This window comes from Tursiops truncatus, chromosome 17, assembly GCF_011762595.2.
Source record: "Tursiops truncatus isolate mTurTru1 chromosome 17, mTurTru1.mat.Y, whole genome shotgun sequence".
In the NCBI taxonomy this organism is placed as follows: Eukaryota; Metazoa; Chordata; class Mammalia; order Artiodactyla; family Delphinidae; genus Tursiops; species Tursiops truncatus.
The window spans coordinates 66583886-66605915 of record NC_047050.1 but is presented as its reverse complement, the minus strand read 5'-3'; the positions used below and the strand labels follow the sequence as shown (position 1 = coordinate 66605915).

General features: G+C 40.0%; 1 long non-coding RNA gene across 1 annotated transcript in view; it reads left to right on the top strand.

The window, feature by feature from the left end:
* Positions 1-8072, top strand: part of LOC109549451 (uncharacterized) — a 110634-nt gene extending 102562 nt beyond the window's left edge. Inside the window, exon 4 of the long non-coding RNA XR_002175734.3 lies at positions 2253-8072. This is a non-coding gene — a long non-coding RNA (uncharacterized lncRNA). The remainder of the gene's footprint in view (positions 1-2252) is intronic.
* Positions 8073-22030: the final 13958 nt, after the last annotated feature.

The following is a 22030-nucleotide window of genomic DNA, read 5'->3' as shown; positions in this document are numbered from 1 at the left end:
TTACTTGGAAGAGAGTTCCTATTCAATAGCTATTTGCTGAATGAATAATTTAGTGTCAAGTGAAAATGCAGATAAACTTAGATACAGAGCATGATGACTCTAATTTTATAAAGTTAACATATATGTATATGTGAGTTCGAATATGTCTTGGCTATTTATCATAAGTTTATTTTGTCTTGAAATGCAAAAGTAAAAAAAAGGTATAAAAGACACTCATTTTGGGGCTTCCCTGGTGGCACAGTGGTTGAGGGTCCGCCTGCCGATGCAGGGGACACGGGTTCTTGCCCCGGACCGGGAGGATCCCACATGCCGTGGAGCGGCTGGGCCTGTGAGCCATGGCCGCTGAGCCTGCGCGTCCGGAGCCTGTGCTCCGCAACGGGAGAGGCCACAGCAGTGAGAGGCCCGTGTACCACAAAAAATAATAAAAACAAACAGAAAACAAACAAACAAAAAACCCTCAACAGCTTACCTTCACACTCAGAATAAAATCCAAACTCCTTATAAACTATCGCCTAAAGACTCTGGACAAATCCCCCAACTTCATCTCTTGCCCTCCCACTTTCACCTCACTTTATTGTACTTTTTCCCTTGTCCTCAAAACACAAGATCTTAGGTTTCTCTCACACCTTTGTACTGATTTCCCCCTGCCTGAAGTGCTTTTCCTTCAGATTATTTCAAGCTGGCTGCTTCTCATTCTCTAAGCCTCTAATCAATATCACTTCTCAGAGAGGTTTCCAGGACCACCCATCCATGCCAGTTCCATGTGAGTCACTGCCTTCCTACTGCCTCAGTCATTGAAGTTAAACATTTATCTTTGTCTGAAATTGTGCACTTATTGTGTGTATCTGTCTCTTCCTCTAAAAATTAAGTTTCCTAGGGGCAGGAAAATTATCTGCCTTCTCTATATTCCAAAACCTAGCATGGATATATAGACTTACTCAACAACTATTTGTTCAGTGAATGAATCAATGATTCTGACTTTTGCTCATAACTGCTCCAAGGTGTAGTATTTCTCCTACTCCATCCTTAGTATCTTCCATTCCCATTCCTGCTAATTAACCTCATTTTGGATCTTTGACCTTACTTTCATAAGAGTTTTTCAGTCTTATTGAGGTATAATTGACAAATAAAATTATAATATATTTAAAGTATACATCATGATGATTTAATATACATACACATGTGAAAGGATTTCTCCCATCTAGTTAATTATCATATCCATCACCTTACATATTTATCTTTTTTACATTTTGGGTGAGAACGTTTAAGTTCTACTCTGTTAGCAATTTCAATCACACAGTACAGTATTATCAACAATAGTCACCATATTATATTCAATACATTAGATCCTCAGACCTTATTCATCTTGTAACTGAAAGTTTGTACCTTTTACCAAACTCTCCCTATTTCTCTGATCCTCCAGCCCCTGGCAACCATTCTTCTATTCTCTGTTTCTTTGAGTTTCACTTTGTATTTTTTTAATTCCACATATAAGTGATACCATGCAGTATCTGTCTTTTCTCTGTCTAGCTTATTTCACTTATGCATAATGCCCTCAAGGTCCATCCATGTTGTTGCAAATGGCAAGATTTCCTTCTTTCTCTGAAGGCTGAATAGTATTCATATATGTATATATAAAACATCTTTATTCATTTACTCATTCATGGGTACTTAGGTTGTTTCCATATCTTGGCTACCATGAATAATGATGCAATGAACATGGTAGTGCAGATACCTCTTCAATATCTAGCTTTCAATACTTTTGGATATATACCCAGAAGTGGAATTGCTTGATCACGTGGTGATTCTATTTTTAAGTTTTTGAGGACGCTTCATACTGTTTTCCATCATAGCTGCACCAATTTACATTCCCACCAAGAATGCACAAAAGTTCTTTGTTCTCTGAATCCTTGCCAACACTTGCTATCTTTTGTCTTTTTGATGACAGCCATTATAACACCTGTGAGGTGATAGCTCATTGCAGTTTTGACTTGCATTTCCATGATGATTAGTGGTAATGAGCACCTTTTTGTGTATCTATCGGCCATTTGTGTGTCTTCTTTGGAAAAATGTCTATTCAGTTCCTTTGCCCATTTTTAATCAGATGGATTGGTGGGGTGGGGGGTGCTACTGAGTTGTATGAATTCTTTGTGTATGTTGAATATTAATCCCTTATCAAATATATGATTTGCAAATAATTTCTCTGGCTTCTCTTCAAATCATATAAATCTTCCACCTTTTACTTTCATAAGATTTTGAAGCAAGGCTTGGACTTCAAATGATAACAGTATGGGTAAAGATATGAGAAGAGGACATTCCAGGATGAGGACATGTATGAGAAAAGGGGTGGAGAAAGGTAAGGAATTTGATGATGTTCATTAAAAGCTATTGTAAAGTCTATAGTCATCACATTAATCAGAACTCTTGTGTTAATAAGGGACAGTGTTTTAAGCCAAAAAGGAAATTTATTACCTCATCTTACAAGAAAATTCAAGCTTTGGCTTCAGGCATTGGTGCATCCAGGTGATCAAAGAATGTTATCAGAAATATTTTTCTTTAATCTTTCATACTGTTTCTTTTGTGTTGGCATTTTTTCAAGTAATCTTTTCTTCAGGCAAAAATGACCACCAATAATTTCATCTTAAATCCTAATAGCTTAACAATATAAATAAATTGATATCAATTCTTTCCTAATAGCTACAGAAAAATTTCAAAAGGTTTCTGCTAGTCAGATGTACTAGTTAACCTATTGCTTCCTAACCAATCACCCTAAAACTCATCATTTAGGACAATGATATTTCATTATTGCTCATGAGTCTGCAGGTGGGACTAGTGGTTCTGATAGTCTCAGTGGGGCTCATTGGTGCATCTGAAGTCAGCTGTGGGACAGCTGGCTGCTGATCTCGTCTGGGCTCTCAACTTGTTTGGGCAACGGCAGACTGGTTGTTCTAGAGTAACGTTAGCTAGAACAACCAGGCTCTCCTCCTGTGTCTCTCACCCTCCAAAAACTTAGCCCAGACTTTTCTCATGGCAGTTGCATGGTTCTAAGAGAGAGGGTGGAAATACACAAGTCAAATTGAAGTCAATACTTAGAATTAGTACATTACTTCTGCTGCAATGTATTTGTCCTGTTAAGTCACAAAGCCAGTCCATATTGAAAGGACTGGGAGGAACTGGGAAGAGGTTTAAAGTCACATTGCAAGGGCATGGATACAGGGAAGGTGAAAAATTGAGATCATTTTTACAATCAATCTCATACTGGACTTAGGTCAGAGTCCTATCATTAAATTAGTTTCTATGAACCAGGTGTGAACCGAAAGCTTAGCAGTAATGGTTTCTAAGGGAAAAGTGAAGGGCTGTTCCCATAAGAAGTGATGATTAGAAAGCAAACTCAGCCGTTTTCCACTACATGGGATATACAAGCAGGAAGTCAGTTTGTCATAGTGTTTTAGAGCATAAGGTTTTGATTCAGACTGTTGATATTGGAATCATAACCCTGCCACTTCCTCTGTGTGTTTAAAACATTACCTAACCTCCCATAACCCAGTTTTCTCATCTGTAGGATAGAAATAATCACAGTTCTTCTCTCCTGGAGGTCTTTTAAGGATTAAATCAGACAATACAAGTTAAGTGCTTTCAAGGGAACCTGGTACTTAGTAAATGTTCACTAAATCTTAGCTGTTTTGTATTATTATTTGGCAAAAGTCAAGTTGTGAAATATTATGACAAAAAGAGCCACCTATCAGGAACATGATTTAAAGGAGAAAGCTTGACTTTCTTCACAATGATGGAGTGAGATTCCTCCCTTTCATTTCCACTATACTTGCCTTACTGAATTCAGTTTCTAGTATCATATTAGAGCCCCAGGGGGAAAATACCCTTCCATAAAGAAATTTAGGTAAATTTCAGGCTTAAGGAAACAAAAGCTATAAATATGAGTTTGTAGCAAGGACACAAAACTGTGTCAGCATGGTTCCAGGGTAGTATGGAGTTCATCATCAATTATTAAACAAGGTCAATATTTGTGGCACAGAGAAGGCTTTTAGCATATATTATTTATGCAGATGGTTGTAATAGGTTCTCCATCCTTGAACAGGGAGATTTGAGAGTGGAATACTATTAACAAGAAAACTACTTGGCACAGGAAATAGGATATCTTCTTTTCCAGGAAATAGTTTCTCTCACTCTCTCTTCACTATCTTATTTCTACAAAAGGAAAGAATCTCTAATAAATCTGTAATTACTATGCTTCTCCATGCCTTATATTATGGAGAAGGTGTATAGGGAAGGAAGAAGAAGGTTCTAGGAAAAAAATAATATTGGTTCTGGCCCTCAGGAAGCCTACAATCTGGCTGGGTAAATATAGTTTCAAGTATGAAGCAGGACAATGGTCTATATTAACAAATGCTGTAACATGGAATAGAGACAGATATTTAGGGGTTCAGTTCAGACAAGAAGTGATCAGCATGAGCTAAAAAATCATGATGGGCATAACAGGGGATGGCATTTCCCCCAAAGTGTGATTGGGAGGCAATGAATCCCACCCATTCAATAAACAGATACCTGCACAGGACAATGTGAGATCATGTCCCTATGGTCCATGGGAAGAGCATGCATTGTGATAGTCCATTGACAACCAGAGAGGTTAGAAAACATACAGGGCTTTTAATGGTTACCTGTTAAATGACCTGATGGGGAATTAGTTCTGAATGTCAAAAGATTAGTGTCCTTAAAAATGAGCAAAAAGAAGAGGCAAGGGGCAGAAATCAGAGCTCACAGAGATTGGAACCAGCTACATTGGACTCTTCCTCTCAATCCCAGCCCCTGCCCCACTTTGTTTGACTTCATCGATCCTCAGTATCCCCATCTGTAAAATGGAAATTGCAATAGTAGCTACTGCATATGGTTACCATGAAATCTAAGTAAAGCGGTTAACACAGTGCCTGCCACAGAATGATGATTCAATAAATGGTAGCGCTATTAACTTCTCTTATTATAGGTATAATTTGGGAAGTCATAGAGTCAGAACGTTAGAGCTGGAAAAAATATGACATGCCATCAAACCTAGCTCAGTATAATCTAGAGGTATGACGTTCTCTTCTAACCATCTTGCTTCTGAAGACAAGGCGGAAACTCAACCAAGTTGACTGCGAGTTTTTTTATTTGCATTTATCTATTGATTTCCTCCATAGAGGGCTTTTATGAGACCAACTTAATACAGCATGTTTCCCCATTTTCATCAAGGATTATAAACAAGGTCAATCTATATAGAGATGGGCTTTCAGCAGAAACAGTGATGTCATCATGCTCAATGAGTTTCATCGAAAGACTCTTCCAGATAATGATGAGAGTAAAATACGCCCAGGTTCCCCTTTTGTTCCTTTATTAATGAATTTGAGTCCACAGAAACTCAATAAAAGTGACAGAGAAGGCTCATGAGCATCATTGAAATCATCCTTACCAGGGGCAACCTGCATATCACAAAGCCAATTTTCCATTAATAAAAGACCATACCCAGAGCAGGATACTACGCTCTACTGCATTTGTACTATGTGTAGTAGAAGTGGTTCATCTGAGTGGTGGCAGAGTCCCAAGCATGCAATTTGAGCTCAGTTGCTACAGGATTTCATTGGCTTCACTCTGGTCTTGGCTCAGTCCCTTCCTGGCCCCCACTTTTGACCAAATTCAAACCCTCTTGCCTAGACTATTGAGAGAGCCCCATAGCTGGTTCTCCTACCTGTTTTCTCTTCCTATCACCAATCCGTTCTCCACAGGGCTGACCAAAATATCTTTCTCAAGCACAGACCTGCAAATTCCCTACTTTTTAAAAGATGCTCACTGGCTCCCCGCTTCACCTCTTAGCTTTTATTGCCGCTGCTACTGTTGTTACTATTATTGCCATTAGAATCACCATCATCATCATCATCATGATGATTATCATTTCCGGATAAAATCCAAACTCCTTTAAATACAATTCAAGATCTTCAAAATCAGCCACTGTTTCCAGCTTTATAATAATTAAGATAACTACCGTTTATTGAAAGTTAATACGTCACAGGCCCTGTGCTCAATGGTTTACTTTCATTATCTCATTTCATTCTTACAACAATCCTGAAAGGTAGTCTTATCATACCCATTTATCAGATGAGGACACTGAGGCTAGGAAAAGTAATGTATCTTGCTTAAGGTCGCACAGGCAATAAGCAACAGCCAGAATTCAAACCCTGATTTGTTTCACTCCCAAACCCAGGCTGTTAACCATCATTCTCTCAGCCTCGTCTCTGATCACCTCTCCCACACTCCCATCTCATGCACACCTGACTACTGGCCCCTCTAAGGAAAACTGATCCCGCAAATTTTTCAGGCCATTGCACATACTTTTGCTTCTCCATGGAATTCTGGAACATCCTCCAACCCATCACAGCAAGGGAGCCACCTCAAATGTCACTCTAGCAGATGCTGTGAGCCTCTGGCCCAGTGTCCATGTACAGCACTGGGTACACTCATCTGTCAGGGGCTGCAGGCACTGGATGCTAAAGCTGACCACTCATAGCTCCCTTCCCTAGAAAGATTGCCCTTGTCTTTCCTAGAGATGTCCAGGATGTGACCACACAGACACACACCCACTCAGGGCAAATGACTGACTGATGAAGAGAAATAAAAACTCAGGCCCCTTGCGTTAGATAGGACAACCTCTGTGGTGCAATTTGAAAGTGCATCTTTGCATAGGTCCTTGCCCTGTCCTATCCTACTTCCCTTACTACTTGGCTCCTCTAAGAGCACACCCTAAATTAATCCCCATCTCAGGCTGTGCTTCTAGTGAACGGACTTAAGCCAGGCTCTTCCTCTGCGATGCCGTTCCTTACCTCCCCAGAAAGACTTTATATTTTCAGCATCAATGCTGATAGAACATATTTCCATTATGGCATTTAGCATAGCATTTAACACTGTTCTGATAATATTGTACCGAAAGTCCTTCTCCTTCGATAGATCATTGGTTCTTCTAGGTGAAGGACTGTGCCTTTTGAAGCTCTGTACCCTCACACAGTGACAAACATTCAGGAGGCAGGCACTCTATTTCCTCCAGCTCACAGGAAACTCTCCGCCCTGCCTGTCAGACTGGAAGGGCCCTGATCCAGAGACCTGGCTGTAACTCTGTCTGTCCCATCTCCCAGCCCTCCTCCCCCATGACCCAGGCTCACATTATCAAGTTATGTTTAATTAATCTATTTTAGGGTCAGCTTTGCTTCTGCTTTCTCATCCACAGACCCTCACCTGTCTGTCTCCTTGTCCCACCTCTGTTCAATCTTCCTCTCTCCTTTACTTCTCAGACTTCACAGAAGTCCAGAATTTAGGAGTACAAATCATCTTACCAGAGCCAGTCCCTTGGCTGGATGCAAATGTAAGACCTCTTTGATTTATGAATGTCATGCTCTTCAGAGGGAGGGAGAAATGTCCCATTAAATGATATCCATCTCCCCAATCCCATTAATAAGCTAATTAAAAAAGTTAAAGAGAGCTTCCCTGGTGGCACAGTGGTTGAGAGTCCGCCTGCCGATGCAGGGGACGCGGGTTCGTGCTCCGGTCCGGGTAGATCCCACATGCCGCGGAGCGGCTGGGCCTCCGTGAGCCATGGCCGCTGAGCCTGTGCGTCCGGAGCCTGTGCTCCGCAACGGGAGAGGCCACAACAGTGAGAGGCCCGCGTACCGCAAAAAAAAAAAAAAAAAAAAGTTAAAGAGAAGTTCATGGAGAATAGATTGGCTTCTGTAATAGTATGTTGGCTAAATAAAATATTAATAAAAACACAACGTGTGTCTGTGTCAGATGCCTCAGTGAGGAGGACTGAGATCGTAATTGACAATGTGAGTTTCTACTCATTTGTCTGAGGTGAGGCTGCAGTGTCCTTTCTATCTGAGTTGTTTTTGTCATGATCAAATAGGCTTTAAAACACTAGCCAGATAGCTAAAAAAGAATCATTCTGTGAGAATTAGATGTTTTAAACACAATGACTCAATTAACGGTCACAACAACTCTCTGTGCTAACCAAGACACTGAAGCTCAGAGAGGGTGATTTAATTTCCCAGAGTCACACAGGTGGCAATTATCAGAGTTGGATTTGAACCCCGGTTGGTTTGGCCCCAAAGTCTACTCTCTTTTCACTGCACCATATTTTATGAGGGCATGCCACAAATAGGGGCAAGATTTGAACAGAGAAGTGATGACTGAAAGGTGAAAGAGAAGGCCAGAAAAGGTCCTTTTGCTTTAAATAAACTTATGAGTTGAGGAAAAAGCTGAGGAGGTGGACTGCATTTCCAGCAATAAGAGGAAGTCTTCTTTCAGCAGTCCAGTGTTCTATTTATAGCATTTGGTAATATAAGAGATGAAAGCCTAGGTGAGTAGTCAGCGTTAGTTAGTATTTGAGACAACTGACCAAGAACGTTGTGTAGCCAAAGCAAAGGAAGGATAGAGCAGAGGATGTGGTGCCTTTCTGAATGGGTGAACTTAGTCCAATGATCAAGAATGAGGTAATAAAATTCATCGCTATGATCATAACCATCAATTGGGAAAAGGAGAGTTCCCAGAAAAAGTAAGGGCCACCACTTGTGAAAGCAAGGGATTACAATACAGCGTCCTCCATATAAGGGAAAAGGCATGAATACAATTATTTGTTCTTGGTTTATGGAGAAGGAAAAAAATTAAGTGATAGCCAGACTAACAGGTTTAAGTAGGATGTAGACAACAAAAGTCTTAGGTTTGCAAGACAACCACCTCTCCCATAGCCCCTTAGCCACATTGGCTTCCTTCCTGCCACAGGACCTTTATACATGCTGCTCTCTCTGCCTCAGACATTCTTTGTCCGCCTCTTCACTGGGATATCTCTCACTTATCTTTTAGAGCTCAGCTCAAATATTCCACCCTCAGGGACACCTTCTCCACTTGACTCACCCTCCTTCACCATACGTTGAATCAAGTTTAGGTCTCTCTACGTTTTCACGGCTCTTTTTATTTTAATTTACAGTAATGACTGCTCATTGGATTAATTAATCAATTAATTAAACTGTGGTTATCTAGCTTATGGCTGTCTTTTGGACAAAGCTGAAATCCTCATGTGAGAAAGAGAGCAGCATCCTTATTCAGCACCATATCGTCAAAGTAACGCATGGTGTTTAAAATAGGGAGCAATACAAATGAACTTATTTACAAAACAGAAAGAGACTCAGACATAGAAAACAAACTTATGGTTACCAAAGGGGAAAGGGGAGGAGGGATAAATTAGGAGTTTGGAATTAACAGATACACACTACTATATATAAAATAGATAAACAAGGACCTACAGTATAGCACAGGGAACTATATTCAATATCTTGTAATAACGTATAATGGAAAATAATCTCAAAAAGAATATATATATATATGAAATACTTTGCTGTATATCTAAAACTAACACAGCATTGTAAATCAACTATACTTCAATAAAAAATTTTTTCAAATTACATTCAATCTTAAACAAACAAAAAAGTTAAAATAGAGTAAAATGGGGAGCAATAAGTATTTCTGGAAGACAGGAAAGGAGGGAAGGAAAGAGAGACAAAGGTTTATTGACTTAAATTATGTTATAATCATTTGTTTACGTCTTTCCAAATGGCCTTTAAGCCTTCTGATTCAAGGAGTTTCTTATTTGTATTTATAGCCCTAGAAACCACAGTAGCTGGCATATAGCTAATCAATAAATAGCTATTAAAAAGATAAGCGTTAAACCTGGTTTCTTAAATTTCCATCCCTTTCCACATTCTTGGGAAGAGGACTGTTTTGAGTCTAGAGCAGGTCCTCAAGTGGAGGTCAAATGACTCTAACTCAGGCACGTTTGTTCTCTACATCTGTGTCTCTAGTTCTGCCTTGCAAACCGGTTTGGTGTTTCATGTATTCTTGTGATGAAGAACCAGTTGTTTTATTTGTTTGCTTGTTTATTTGTTTTGTTTTTAAATTTTCAAACCATCCCAGATGATACATGGTCCCATTTCGTGTGACTAGTTTAGATATTATGGCGACATCAAATTGCTAGGAAAGTCTCTAAGTGCTTACTTTCAATTTCTGTACTTTTCTCATCAGCATCGGTCCACAGACTATAGAGCCCTGCTCTAATATACTTCTTTCTACAATTCAAGCTGGCTATAACGGTTAATAGGTTTCAGGTTTACATGACCTATCTGGAAAAAAAAACACACATATTTTCCCAAGACACAAGCTGTAAAACTTCCAGCAGATGAATTGTGTTTTCAGTCAAACTTCCTAAGCTCAAAGGTGAGACCGAGCAGGACAAAGTTACCGAGATGAGCACACAAGTAAATCTCTGATTGTGCTCCTACAAAATACATATTTGTATTAAAGGAGCGATATAAATTATTTGTCTGTTCATTACTAGAATATATAGATGATACATCACAATTTAGAGCAAGATTTATAGAAATATGAACACTTAGGTACAGGCTGATAGTTTTTCCATATACTAAACTTCAATTATCATCAATCATAGCTTAATCTAGCTTTGATTCTTGCATTATCTCGTTCATTCTTCATAGGATCCAGTCTTTGTGTGCTAAACAACTTCTACTTCCCTAGGCAGAGGGCAGACCAATCTATCCATGCCAGCCTAGCCTAGTCCCTTGAGCAATGTTTTATATCGTAGAAGTTCCTCTCTTCCATGAGATTCACTGTTTCTCAAGTTGACCTTGCACAACACATCCAAGACAAGAAATCTTTCTAGCAATGCAGATGAGCCCCCTTGTGTGTGTGTGTGTGTGTGTGTGTGTGTGTGTGTGTAACCAATCCATTTATTACTGATCAGGCTAGAATATGCTTCAGTAACAAAGAATGCCCAAATCTCAGTGGCTTAACAAAACAAAGGTTTAACTCTCACTCATGCTGTGTGTCCACAAATAATCGGCAGGATCTCTGATTGAGGTTCCATTTGGACAGATTCTTTCATGATTACTTGGAAAAGGTTACATGTTAAATCATATCCTGGTTCTTTTTTTAAATTAATTTTTATTGGAGTACAGTTGATTTACAATGTTGTGCTAGTTTCAGGTTGAGCAACTTTTCTTTTGTGAAGTAAAACACCTTTCTTTCCTGCTTGCAATGTTTTACTTTGTTTCTGCCCCATGGAAAGAATGTAATTTCATGTAAAAACATTGGGTTATAGAATGTTCTTTGGGGTTTAGCAGGAAAAAGAAAAAACAAAAACAAAACTCGAGGATAGTTGTGCTCCAATTGAGAAAAAAGTTGCCTTGACCATGAGTTTTTATGTCACCATAATCTTCTAATCATCCCTCCTTTATTGAAGAATGTCTCATTATCACTCCATTCATGGGAACATGATCCCAGCAGTTTTTATAACATATTTTGATCCCTTAGAATCAATTGATTTTCTCAGATAGGGAGTGATTCTTTTTTATTTCTTTCAGATGTTTACAAAATGCATTTCAGCCAAGTGAAGGATACACAGCGTTTATGCACAGGGATTGTTTCTCTCACGCTGGTTGCTCACTGGGTTTTATATGTGTTCAAGGCAGGAGACTGTTGCAGACAGAAACAAGAATCCCAAGCAAGACAAAATAATAGGGGCCAGAGAGTAAAGATGGGGAACTGGGCCAATGGTCAAGCCCACGTTGACGGACCAGATTTAGCTGAGATATTAGAGGAATAAGAAGGAAACTTACTTTATGAACTTCTTTCTGAAGAAATTCTTTATCTCACTGTCATCCACCACAGTCAGTGACTCCAGTTCAATCAACCCTTCCTTTCAAATACCTGTGGAGATGGGGGCCGGGGGGCAGGGTGGGGGGCTGGCTTCTGAGGCTTCTGAAGTGCTTTGAATTGTTTGCAAAACATTCTGAAACATCAAAATGCAAACTGAGAGCCAGCATGTTCCTCTCTTTTAAGAATGATTCAAGACTTTGTAAAATTGCTGAGCTCTGAAGTGTCATATAATCTATTAGGTTCCCATTTAAATTTCGTGTCTCATGATCAAAACATTCCCCCCTGAGACTGTGTGTGATCTGTCAGAGGGGAGTGACAAGCACATTGAAGGGGAGATGGGGTTGGATGTGTAAACCACGTGCAAGATATTGGACGAGGTTGCTGTAAAATATTATCTCATCAGATTGTTATCATGATCCTGTGAGCCATTATCATAACCTCCATTTGATGGTGAGACTTAGAGGAAGTAACTTGCCCAGGTCACAAAGTAAAGCTGGCGTACTCTCTGAGCTCCTGGCTGGGCACCTGGCCTTCACTCCCTAGGGATTCCATCTGGTCCAAGGATTTGCATTCCATTTATACATAGTTTACTCTCAGGATCTCAGTGATCTTTCTAAGTACGAATCATGTTATATCATCTTCATACTTGAAACATCCCAAAGGCTTCCTTGTGCCTCCACAAAACCTTACTATCACTCATGAAACTCAGGTGACCTGGCCACTAGCTACCTTTCCAAATGCATCTTCCTCCATTCTGCCCCTTGTTCACTACAGTCCAGCAACCATGACCACTCCCCATCATTCAAACACACCCTCTCCTCCAACTAGATATTTTTTTCCTCCATAAAATTGATCAGTACCAGAAAGTATCTTTTTTTTTTGTATTTATTCTCTAAACATTTTGCTCAAATATAAGTCCCTTCAAGGCAGAATCTTCGTCTCTACTCATACTCAAGAATAGTGATCAGCACAGAGTAGAAAATCGCTCTCCACTGGCAGATTTTTCAGATGAGATTGTTTGTATATGCTCTTCCCTCTGCTCAAACACTCTTCATCTTTGCATGGCTAACTCCCATTCATCCCTCTGCTTTCATCTTAAATGTCACTACCTTGGGAGGCCTTCACTGGCTCCTCCAAGATTGCTCCTGTTTTATGTTCCATAATACCCCTTCCCTCACAGCTCCTACCAAAATCTGCAGCTATGGATGAGTGATGGTTCTATGATTTGAATGTGGCTCCTCTCCCAGATAGCACTACAAGGAAGGAACCATGTCTGTTTTATCCCATGGAGAACCTGCTGGGCCTAACAACGGGCCTGGCATATAGTAGATGTTCAATAAACGTGGAAATAAAGAATGAATAAATGAGTGAGAACAGAGGAGGCAGATTCATGGAACAGTGTGGAGACTGCCTACCAACAACCTTAAAGTAAGTCTTCAATTGCAGCTACAATCATCTAAGTGGGACTGCATGTCAAGAAGGATAGTTTTCAGAAGGACAAAAGATTTTCCACAAAGTAGCAGAGATGAAGGATGAGGAAGGGCAAATGGACAAAGAAGGTGTGGCATGAGTAGGATGACAGTTTCCTGTGCTATGCTTTTTGAGTCTCCACGTGTGGAAAAGAGACAAAAGCAGAAGACCAGAAGCAAAAGATAAAAAGGACCAAGAAAGAAGAGATGGAAAGAGGTGTCAGATTGGAGAGGCAGGAAGGGCAGGTCAAATGTTGAGGAGAAGAGATAGAGAACAGACAGAAGCTAAGTGGCTCATTAGATAGAGCAGGGTGGAGTATGAAAGGGCTTCATGGGCCCAAACACAATCAACTGACAGTAACTAAATTGTCACACTGCTTTTTCTATTGGGATTTTGCAACCACATGAGAAACCTCTAAGCTTCTCTTCAAGAGTGATAGCTGCTACTGTGGTCTGGCAGAGATGGCCGCTGGCTTCTTACGGTACGTATTCCTCCTTCCTCCTTGATAACAGTAATACTCCCAGCCAAAAAATTCCATTTCTTAGGCTCCCTTGCAGAGGAATGGCCAATCACGTGTAAGGCAAAGCACTGGAATGGAAATTCCATTGGAGTTACTTAACCATGAGCTGAAGCAAGTAGGAGGTAAGGCCCACTTCCTTATCCCACCCCATTCTTTCTGAGCGACTTGATGGTTGGAGCTCTAGCTGACTCCATAGGCCGTGAGGCAGCCTTGAGATGCAAATAGGTACTAAGGAAGGTTAGGTAGGATAGAAGGAGTCTGGACCTCTGATATCCTTGTAGTCACTCTATCTACCTTGGAGTTGATTTATGTGCATTAAAATGGAAGCCTTATGTGTTGGGTCACCATTTGGGGGTTTTTCATATATGCAGGCATACCTGATTCCACCTGATGCATGAAGAAAATAAAATTTGGTTCACATCCCATTCTCAATGCAAAATCACATTCAGAGCAATGAAAAAGGACAAGCAGTGATATCAAACAGATTTACTTGTTGTTTGACCTTCGGCAAGGGTCTTAACATCCCCGAGACTCTGTTTCTTCCTCTGTCAATTATAGTTAATAATTCCTTTGCAGGACTTTTGTAAGGATTAGATCAAAGCATAGAATGTGCCTTGCACAAATGAGTAGCTCAATAGTTATAATTAAACAAAATTTCATTCCGTGGAAATAAGTCAATGTACATTTATTTATTCAATCAATATTCTGAACAGTTATTTTGATGCCGAGCAGACAGAATTACAGTCAGGATTATTAAGGCAAATAAGGCTGATTGGCTGAGACCAGATATTTTGAGAGATGCCACTGGCAGTTGGTAAACCGAGAAGAAAGAAGGAAATAGCCAAAACATAATTTTTGTATTTTAATACAATTTCATGTTTGCTAAGTTAGCCATAAAACTGAAAGTGTGACCCCCAACCCCACTTCTTGACATCTTTATCTGCGGTTGCTTCTGAGTTCCCAATCCCATTAATTACAGCTTCCTCTGATATTCACTTTAACCTGAGTTTCAAAACCTTGGTGTACTTGATGTCTTGTTTGATAATTCTGTGTTGTGGGAGCTGCCCTGTGAGGGCATTACAGGATGTTTAGCAGAATCTCTAGGGGACCCCTTCCCCCTAGATGCCAGTGGCACCTCCTCCAAAAATCCTGACAATAAAATATGTCTTCAGACATTGCCAAATATCCCCTGGGCAGGGGGGCAACTATGCCTCCACTGAGAATCAACACAAGGTGATTTAAACTCCCCTAGCACAGGGAAGCTTTGCACTGGGGTTGTATGCTTTGTGCTGGGGTTAAAACTTCACTGAGGAATAGCCTTGATTCACAGGTAGCATAGCTGCCAGAGCCCAGTTCTTCCCTCACAGCTTCTGCAGGATGCTTTCCTGAGACCTATTGTTTTTACCATCAAGGGCATCTTAGACCATTGTCTTTGAGTATGAGCTACAAATTCCCACACAACCTGACCACCTTCATTCTGCTCCCTCTCCGCCTTGCTTTCACCCACCTTCCAGCCACAGTGGCCTGCCTTCAGGTTCTGGACAGTCTCAAGCTCATCTTCTTCCCCAAGACTTCACATGCCTTGCCCTGGTCCCACCTCCCCCTTTGCTGAGCTAACTCACACTCCCACACGCTCCACCAGACAACATTAGGACTCGCTGTTGCAAGATTTCCTAGCACTCGATACTTCCATTTCATAGCACTTCTTATAATTGGAATTAATGCCTTGAAAAAGATTTGCAAAAGTCCAGTTACCCTGCTCAATGTTCAGCCTTGCCATGGGCAGAGCCTTATGTCTGACCTGGCTTGTGTACATCGTGCCCATGACCTGGCATGAAGCAGGTGCTCAGCGAATGCTAAATGTTGAAAAGACTAATTTTATGAGCAAAAGAAATTTTAAGTAAAAACAGATGTATTTATAGGAGACAAAGAACTTACTATACTTATCACCCTATGTCTTTTTAAAGAGTCCTTACATGTCAAAGAGAGATCTGAGCAACTGCAGAGCTGGCATTTGCCAATCTTCCTTCTGTCATCTCCTCTTTTTTGTTCTATGAATTGAATTGATGGGAAAAATCAGAGACAAACACATCTGTCAGTCCTGGGAATATCACAACACAGTGCAAGTTCTGGAAGCTTCTGGAAGTGAGCCGATCCTGAAATTCACAATACGTTCATTTTAAATGTCCATCATTTGGGTTCTCTCTAAATTGGAATGTGTGAAAAGAACTCATCATTCAGGAGTGTTGTTTAACGCTTGATGTTTTCCGAAAGTTCTGTGATGTTCGGTTAATAAGATCAAGGAAAATACTTCTAGGTAAGTCTCTGTGAAATTTTTGTTTCAAAACAGAGATCACCAACTGAGATGCTCAAGGTTATATCCAGCCAACCTTAGTGTTTACTTTAACCAGACTGAGGCTGCCTGGAGAATGGTAAAATCAGTTGCCAACATGAAAAACACCAGAAAATCCCACATGAAGACCTAGATTTCCAGTTTTTCACAGAAAATCACTAGATCAAACAGTACTGGGACTACCTTCTCTCAGGCCAACATTTGGCTAGACTGGGGTGTAATTGCTGCCGCTTAGCTAAGACGCATTCTAGTTCTACTGAAGCCAGGACGTCCGCTGGTTACCACCTGGCCCTTAGAGGCAACCTCCATTTTCTACCTTGTCTTGTTCTTATCACTATGAGGTGTACATATTTTTAATATTCATCTCTGATATTAAAAGCCATGCAGATATGAATTCACAGAGGCTTTATCTATTTCAAATCACAGAAATGACATTTTTCACTTTCGGTGAAGAATTGGTCTCACTTCCCAATGTATGGAACTGTGCTGTTCAATGTGGTAGCCGCTAGCCACATGTGGCTATTTAAATTTAAGTTAATGTAAATCAGTTGAAGCTTAGTGATAAAGCATTTCCTCTTGGACATTTTAAGAAGGAATTAGATGCCATCATTACGAAAGAAGTGAAACCAGAATGCGGGTCCAAGCCAGGGTCTATCACAGGAGAAGTCAGATGGACCACTAGGCCCAACCTTGTATTCCCAAAGGCCTCAAAGATACATGCTTTGATGTCGTCTCCAGATGAGGTCAAACAGAGTCACAGAGCACACTGATAGGACAGAGAGATGATGCTTTCACCACGGAGCATCAGACGTATAGGCCATCAACAAGCCCATGGTATAGTTTGAATTAATTCTTTACAATAGATTAGTTACAGAACATTTTTGTATTAGAAGTATTCATTTGCTAAATGTAGACTTTAAAATGTGATCATTTTTGCTTAAAGGATTAATTTAAATCAAATGAAGTTGTTTTTTTTTTAATTGGAGTAAAATTGCTTTACAATGTTGTGTTAGTTTCTGCTGTACAATGAAGGGAATCAGCTATATGTACACCTATATCGCCTCCCTCTTGGACCTCCCTCCCACACCCCCTCCATCCCACCCATCTAGGTCATCACAGAGGACCGAGCTGAGCTCCTGTGCTATACAGCAGGTTCCCCCTAGCTATCTATTTTACACATGGTAGTGTATTCAAGTGAAGTTTAAAATTCAATGCCTCAGCCACCATAACCACATTTCAAGAGCTCCGTGGCCACACTGGCAAGAGGCAATCATGTTGAAAAGCTCAGATAGGAAACATTTTCCTCATCACTGAAAGTTTTATTGGACATTGCAGCTCTAGAATATTTCGGGTAAATGGAGAATGTAGAAGAATAAAGAAGAACATATGGAGTTTGAGAGACGACTCATTGTATGGGTTGAATGTTGTTCACTCAGAAATTCATATGGTGAATTCCTAACCCCCAGTACCTCAAAAAGTAACCTTTTTTGGTGACGAGGTCTTTATAGAGATAGTCAAGTTAAAGTGTGGTCATTAGAATGGGCCCTAGTCCAATGTGATTGGTGTTCATATAAAAGAGGGGAAAGTTGAACACAGAAACATGCATAGAAGGAAGTTGATATGAAGAGACACAGAGAGAAGATGGCCATCTACAAGCCAAGGAGAAAGGCCTGGAACAGATCCTCAGAAGGACGCAACGCTGCCGACACGGTGACTTTGGACTTCAAGCCTTCAGAACCGTGGGACAATGAATTTCTTTTGTTTAAGCCATTCAGTTTGTGGTACTTTGTGACAACAGACTTAACACACTAAGACACTCATGGTTCATTCATTTGTTGACTAAAACAGTGGCTGCCACACACTTATTCAGTACTAAAAATAGCAGTAGGCATTTGAAGGAATATCAAGGTAATTGGATCCTTCCTCTAAGAGACTCAAGCTTAGTAGGGGTGATAAAAACATTATCTAAATAACTATAACAGACATAGAAAGAGATAAAGGCTTTGTGAAACTTCTTGTGGCTCCTTGAAAGTAGCTAGAGGATTTAACAGGATACCAGTTCTCCAGACCCTGCTGTAAGTGCTTATTATGATGAAGGTTAATAATAAGCTCTTCAAAAGAGTAAAATTTATTATTTGTTTTAGTGGACAACGCATGAAGTAGTAGCGCTACCCCTTCCTCCCTGCCCCAGTCTCCCCCACCCCCCATCTTTTCACAGGCTGGGAGACCCCATTGTCTTCATATTCTCCTACACAGTGGATGCAGCAGGTGACAAATGATAGCAATCCCGCTCAGTCCACAACCTGCTGCTAATGGGTCCTCACCAACAGTGCTTCTCCTTAGCAAGTCCCCAGATATCAAGTGGAGCTTTCACATATCATCCAATTAGTAGGATGAGCACTGCAGGAAGCCTGGTTATAACGAAGGCTAGGCCTTGTCAGATTTCCCTGTACCCCAAAACCTCCTGGAAGCAATAGACTGATCCTCACCAGTGCATCTCCTCCAAGGTTGTTTCATTAAAATCAAGGCCTTGTTTCCCATTACCTCACTTATTTCTAGGACCACCTTCTTAGAATTAGGACCTAATCATCATTGGTTCAACTATTGGTTTCATTTAGAAAGGTAATTCATTTTCTTATCAGAGTGTGAAAGTTTATAGTCTGACACTCATTTGCTTTTTCCTCTCAAATTCCCAGACACAGTCACAAATAATAATGTCACTTGCTTAATTAAAGTCTTGTATCCTGTTCAGCCTCTCACTGTGGGCAGCGGCCATGTCTGTCATTGTCTATGTATATTCCTAGCAGGAAGTGCATACAGCAGATGACCGTTGCATGTTGAGTGGTTGAAATAATTTTAGGAACCAAGCATTTTTCATGAGAAAAGTTTCTCATTGTTAATACGTCAGTTTTATAGACTACAAAAGGACCACCTTACTTAAGAGGATGGAAAAATGACTTCCTGCCAAAATGATCATGAAAAGCTTTGCAGAGGAGACAGTATGGGAGTAGAATCTTTAAGGATGAGGGGACTTTATATACGTGAAATTGGGAGGAACAAATGATGCAGAACAGCAAAAGCAAAACCCTGAAGGCAGGAATGCATGAAAGAGAATTATAATAAGTAAAATTGGAACAGTGAATTGTAAGCCAAATTGGGAAACAATTTCGAGATTTTTTTTTTCTGTAAGTCATAAGGAAATATTGAAAGATTTTGAGACAGTGATTGATAAGTTCAAAACTTTTTTCAGGAAAATTAATTTGGCAGTAATGCTTGAGATTGACTGAGTAGAGCAAAACTGGAAGCAGAGAAAACAAGTATGAGAGAAGGATGTTTCTATGCCTCTATGTTTATATATTGCTTTTCATACACTTGCTGTGGTTATTGTGCAGTATGGGCACATTCATCTGTCAGACTGGAGAAAGCTGACTATCATAGCATCAGAACGATGTTTTTGTACTTCATGTATTTTATGTTTATTTCCCTTCTGTTTAGTATTTTTTAAAGCCTTTGAAAATTTCCATCCTGCATTAATATGCAAGAGCTTCACCCACTCTTCCAGTAAGAGTAGTGGTGATGGGTATGTCAATCAGAGCAGAGAGTTGAGTTCTCTTGGTCTCGTTTGGTGGTTCTCAACTTTAAGTTCACATTAGAATCTCATCTACACATGTTTTGAAACCCCTCAGTGCCCCAGGCCACACTCAGATTAATTAAATTAGAGTCTCTTGCGAGTAGAACCTAGGCATCAGCATTTTCGAAAGCTCTCAGGTAATTCCAATAGCAACCAAGATTGAAAACCGTTAGTCCAGAATCTCCCTCTTCTCCTGGAAAGTCTCCATCAAGAGATAAACCTTGGAGGTCCGCTTTTGCTTTATAAATATCCATAACGTTTTCCTTATGACTGAAAATCTGTTACTTCTATGAGAGAACAAATGTGGACCTGAATTAAGGTAATGGTAGGAATGACAGAAGATGGCATGAATGATACCACAGTGGAAGAACTAACAAAAAAGAACTGGATTCAAGGGTAGGGAAAGGAAAGAGGTGAATCGAAGTTAGCGCTGAGCCTTAGAGCCTAGATCACTAGGTCTAGCAGGGAGCTATTAACAAACTAAGAAGAGGGATGGTGAACAAGTTTTGTAGGAAAAAGATGAGCTCAGAATTGAAGAGATTGAGTTAGAGGTGTCAGCAGGACATGAGGTAGAGATGTCACACACGAATTAGATATATATGGATGAAGCTTTGGAAAGAAGCCATAACTGGAGGAAGAGATTTGGGAATCAGCCACATTGAGGTTAGTAGAAGATACAACCCTGGATGAACTACTAAGGGGAAGGCCCTAGAAAGAGAAGAGAAAGAAGCTAAGGACAAGTCCTACTCACACTTCATCACCCCAACCCATAAAGATCATCACTTCTGTTTCTATGTTTTTTTGTACTTTGTGCTATGTCAGAGAATTTCTCACATTACATTGATCTAATAATTGTCTCCCAGCTCCATACTCAACTTTGTCAAGGGCAAGGCCATGAGCAATTAATCTTTACATTCACCAGTGTTGAACCAATGCCCAACAAATAGTTGGCCAATGAATGAATATAAAAGTGAATTAATAGAAACTATGGAGCCCAGAGCAGGAGCCACAGTGACGTCGCATAGCAGCATCCTTGTATTAACCTGGCCCGTCACCACCATGCTTACATTTTCTTACCAGCCTTTGCTCCAGTCACCCAGGGTTCATTGTAACAAATAACATTAAGCCAGGGATTTATCTAATACTTACTAATACTTATTAGTAAGTATTATTAGATAATACTTATCTAATACTTACTAATACTTACTGAGCGCATGTTACCGTGCTGAATAATGCAAAATTTTTTAAAGACCTGGTTATTTACTTCAAGGAGCTTATGATCAAGCAGAGGAACAAAGCCACCTCCTCTGTGATGACTTTCCTGATACAGCCAGGCAGACCGAGGCACTCCCTCCTTCACTCCTTTAAGACTTGGTACATATTAATACAGTAGCTTAACACATTTTCTTCGGATCTTCTGATACATTTTTCTCCTTTACAGAAGATGAAACACTACTCAAGAAAAATAATTGTCTAATTCATCTTTATACCCCAATGTCTAATACACCCACATTGGACTACCTTTTGTTTCTCAGAATGCTGTTGTTTCTTCTGCTTTGGGGTATTTGCACATGCTATTCCCTCTAACTAAAATGTTCATCCTCAATTTCATCCAGTGTTAATCTATTTTATCTTAAAATGTTCAGCTGATGTGTCATTTCCTCCAGGAAGCCTTCTCAGGCTCCAGGTTAACTCTGGGTTAGCTGGCCCTCCAAAATGATCCATGGCTCACAGTTCCTGTCTATGCCAGCCATATTATACTGCTTGAATATTTATACAGCATTCCCACCCATTCACATTGTATCATAAGCTTTTTTAAGATGAAGATTTTGTCTTAGTTTCATTGTGTCCCCAGAACCTAATTTAATACTTGTAATCTATTAAACTCCCTGAAGAAGTGAAATGAATGAATGAATGAACCCACACGGTAGGCTTTCAATAGGTTGCTGAATAAAGTGAATGTACAGATCTGCAAAATTCAAAGGTACAACTAGAGAAGAACATGTGACAGTGTGAAGGTGAATGATGGCTATAACATGGGATACAGATCAGGAGTAAAACAGGAGTCCAGAAATAAGGCTGATCAATGGAAATCAATAACAACCAGTTGTGCATGGTACTCCAAATGACCTCAATAGTGGCCAATAATAATTTAGTACATCTTCTATACTTTTGATATATTTTATTGTGATCACAATTAACAATATTATTCTTGTCTGAGGTAACGTCTAATGAGTATACTGATAAAAGTCTTGAGAGATCAATAAAAAGTTATTTATAAGCAAACAAGATTTTG